We start from the raw sequence: 4,588 nt of genomic DNA on the forward strand, positions 1-4,588 counted from the left end.
GTGATAACAGGTGTTTCAATTGCCCGTATGTCTTCACACCCATTAAATTTAATAATGTTAGAGCTTTATCTTGGTCATGAATTTTATTGGCCTTACAATAATTTTTTACTCTTTCAACATATATGGCCCAATCTTCGAGGTCACTATCAAAGGTGCTAATATTCCCGTGTTTAGGCATTGTAGATTTACAATTTCTCAGATTTTATTTTGTTTACTTGTTATCAAAGATGGCGGCTTCCCGCTCTTGCCGTCGTCCTCCGCCCACAAAATGGCGGTTTTCCCGCGCTTGGCGGTCTTCACCCGTCCCCCGACGCCGTCTCCCTTCAGCCCCCGAGTGCGGCCCTTATCTTTGGTTCCGATCGCTGGCCCACGCTGCGCCTCGCACTTGAAGCGGCTCCCGGGCTCTGGCTTACCCGCTCGCGCGTTTCACCGCGGCTCTTATCAGGGATTGCGATCGCCCTTATCTTCTCCAACTTCCCCAGCCCTGTCTTTGCAGCCAACACTGCACGGCTTACCCCACCACCGAGGTTGAACAAGGAAACTGCAGAAAGACTTCTGTCAGTCGCTGGAAGCTGTCAGGATGTTTGCTGCACTCCAGTGCTCAGTCGCTGATGGAGGCTTCAGAGTCCTAAAGCCTGTCGCTTCTAGTGGGGTGGTGATGTTTGAAACCTCTCTTCAACTGCCGCAGGGTAAGAACCTGACTCGTCGCCAGTGTTAAGTATGTGTATTGTATTGAACAATTAACACAAAGACTTAAACGTATAACTCAAACAGGTCTTTACTGGTTGGAGGTAGGGACTATACATAGGTCTTTACTTCATGCCCACAGGCGGGAACTGAGGGGGATCAGTACCCACAGTACTATTTATACCCCTATGGCCAGGAGTGGAACTGCGTATCACTACGCCCAACAAGGAGTGCAGTCCTGTCTATAGGTTCAAAGTAGCACACATATTACATACACAACAGAGAGACTCCCTCTTAAAACAGGGTCCCTGACGGGGAGACTCCCTCTTTAAACAGGGTCCCTGACGGAGAGACTCCCTCTTTAAACAGGGTCCCTGACGGAGAGACTCCCTCTTTAAAAAGGGTCCCTGACGGAGAGACTCCCTCTTTAAACAGGGTCCCTGACGGAGAGACTCCCTCTTTAAACAGGGTCCCTGACGGAGAGACTCCCTCTGTAAACAGGGTCCCTGACGGAGAGACTCCCTCTTTAAACAGGGTCCCTGATGGAGAGACTCCCTCTTTAAACAGGGTCCCTGACGGAGAGACTCCCTCTTTAAACAGGGTCCCTGACGGAGAGACTCCCTCTTTAAACAGGGTCCATGACGGAGAGACTCCCTCTTTAAACAGGGTCCCTGATGGGGAGACTCCCTCTGTAAACAGGGTCTCTGACGGAGAGACTCCCTCTTTAAACAGGGTCCCTGACGGAGAGACTCTCTCTTTAAACAGGGTCCCTGACGGAGAGACTCCCTCTTTAAACAGGGTCCCTGACGGAGAGACTCCCTCTTTAAACAGGGTCCCTGATGGAGAGACTCCCTCTTTAAACAGGGTCCCTGACGGAGAGACTCCCTCTTTAAACAGGGTCCCTGACGGAGAGACTCCCTCTTTAAACAGGGTCCCTGACGGAGAGACTCCCTCTTTAAACAGGGTCCCTGACGGAGAGACTCCCTCTTTAAACAGGGTCCCTGACGGAGAGACTCCCTCTTTAAACAGGGTCCCTGACGGAGAGACTCCCTCTTTAAACAGGGTCCCTGACGGAGAGACTCTCTCTTTAAACAGGGTCCCTGACGGAGAGACTCCTTCCTTAAACAGGGTCCCTGACGGAGAGACTCCCTCTTTAAACAGGGTCTCTGACGGAGAGACTCCCTCTTTAAACAGGGTCCCTGACGGAGAGACTCTCTCTTTAAACAGGGTCCCTGACGGAGAGACTCCCTCTTTAAACAGGGTCTCTGACGGAGAGACTCCCTCTTTAAACAGGGTCCCTGATGGAGAGACTCCCTCTTTAAACAGGGTCCTTGACGGAGAGACTCCCTCTTTAAACAGGGTCCCTGACGGAGAGACTCCCTCTGTAAACAGGGTCCCTGACGGAGAGACTCCCTCTTTAAACAGGGTCCCTGACGGAGAGACTCCCTCTGTAAACAGGGTCCCTGACGGAGAGACTCCCTCTTTAAACAGGGTCCCTGACGGAGAGACTCCCTCTTTAAACAGGGTCCCTGACGGAGAGACTCCCTCTTTAAACAGGGTCCCTGACGGAGAGACTCCCTCTTTAAACAGGGTCCCTGATGGAGAGACTCCCTCTTTAAACAGGGTCCCTGATGGAGAGACTCCCTCTATAAACAGGGTCCCTGACGGAGAGACTCTCTCTTTAAACAGGGTCCCTGAGGGAGAGACTCCCTCTTTAAACAGGGTTCCTGACGGAGAGACTCCCTCTTTAAACAGGGTCCCTGACGGAGAGACTCCCTCTTTAAACAGGGTCCCTGACGGAGAGACTCCCTCTATAAACAGGGTCCCTGATGGAGAGACTCCCTCTTTAAACAGGGTCCCTGACGGAGAGACTCCCTCTTTAAACAGGGCCTCTGACGGAGAGACTCCCTCTTTAAACAGGGTCCCTGACGGAGAGACTCTCTCTTTAAACAGGGTCCCTGACGGAGAGACTCCCTCTTTAAACAGGGTCCCTGACGGAGAGACTCTCTCTTTAAAAAGGGTCCCTGACGGAGAGACTCCCTCTTTAAACAGGATCCCTGACGGAGAGACTCCCTCTTTAAAAGGGGTCCCTGACGGAGAGACTCCCTCTTTAAACAGGGTCCCTGATGGAGAGACTCTGTCTTTAAAAGGGGTCCCTGATGGAGAGACTCCCTCTTTAAAAGAGGTCCCTGATGGAGAGACTCCCTCTTTTAAAGGGGTCCCTGATGGTGAGACTCCCTCTTTAAAAGGGGTCCCTGACGGAGAGACTCCCTCTTTAAACAGGGTCCCTGATGGTGAGACTCCCTCTTTAAAAGGGGTCCCTGATGGTGAGACTCCCTCTTTAAAAGGGGTCCCTGATGGTGAGACTCCCTCTTTAAAAGAGGTCCCTGATGGTGAGACTCCCTCTTTAAAAGAGGTCCCTGATGGAGAGACTCCCTCTTTAAACAGGGTCCCTGACGGAGAGACTCCCTCTTTAAACAGGGTCCCTGACGGAGAGACTCCCTCTTTAAACAGGGTCCCTGACGGAGAGACTCCCTCTTTAAACAGGGTCCCTGACGGAGAGACTCCCTCTTTAAACAGGGTCCCTGACGGAGAGACTCCCTCTTTAAACAGGGTCCCTGACGGAGAGAGTCCCTCTGTAAACAGGGTCCCTGACGGAGAGACTCCCTCTGTAAACAGGGTCCCTGACGTAGAGACTCCCTCTTTAAACAGGGTCCCTGACGAAGAGACTCCCTCTTTAAACAGTGTCCCTGACGGAGAGACTCCCTCTTTAAACAGGGTCCCTGACGGAGAGACTCCCTCTGTAAACAGGGTCCCTGACGGAGAGACTCCCTCTTTAAACAGGGTCCCTGACGGAGAGACTCCCTCTTTAAACAGTGTCCCTGACGGAGAGACTCCTTCTTTAAACAGGGTCCCTGACGGAGAGACTCCCTCTTTAAACAGGGTCCCTGACGGAGAGACTCCCTCTTTAAACAGGGTCCCTGACGGAGAGACTCCCTCTTTAAACAGGGTCCCTGACGGAGAGACTCCCTCTTTAAACAGGGTCCCTGATGCAGAGACTCTCTCTTTAAACAGGGTCCCTGACGGAGTGACTCCCTCTTTAAACAGGGTCCCTGACGGAGAGATTCCCTCTTTAAACAGGGTCCCTGACGGAGAGACTCCCTCTTTAAACAGGGTCCCTGATGGAGAGGCTCCCTCTTTAAAAGGGGTCCCTGACGGAGAGACTCCCTCTTTAAACAGGGTCCCTGATGGAGAGACTCCCTCTTTAAACAGGGTCCCTGACGGAGAGACTCCCTCTTTAAACAAGGTCCCTGACGGAGAGACTCCCTCTTTAAACGGGGTCCCTGACGGAGAGACTCCCTCTTTAAACAGGGTCCCTGACGGAGAGGCTCCCTCTTTAAACAGGGTCCCTGACGGAGAGACTCTCTCTTTAAACAGGCTCCCAGACGGAGAGACTCCCTCTTTAAACAGGGTCCCTGACGGAGAGACTCCCTCTTTAAACAGGGTCCCTGACGGAGAGACTCCCTCTTTAAACAGGGTCCCTGACGGGGAGACTCCCTCTTTAAACAGGGTCCCTGACGGAGAGACTCCCTCTTTAAACAGGGTCCCTGAAGGAGAGACTCCCTCTTTAAACAGGGTCCCTGACGGAGAGACTCCCTCTTTAAACAGGGTCCCTGACGGAGAGACTCTCTCTTTAAAAGGGGACCCTGACGGAGAGACTCCCTCTTTAAACAGGCTCCCTGACGGAGAGACTCCCTCTTTAAACAGGGTCCCTGACGGAGAGACTCCCTCTTTAAACAGGGTCCCTGACGGAGAGACTCCCTCTTTAAACAGGGTCCCTGACGGAGAGACTCCGTCTTTAAACAGGGTCCGTGACGGAGAGACTCCCTCTTTAAACAGG

This window comes from Somniosus microcephalus, chromosome 12, assembly GCF_052327205.1.
Source record: "Somniosus microcephalus isolate GS21.2 chromosome 12, FLI_Smic_1.0, whole genome shotgun sequence".
Lineage (NCBI taxonomy): Eukaryota > Metazoa > Chordata > Chondrichthyes > Squaliformes > Somniosidae > Somniosus > Somniosus microcephalus.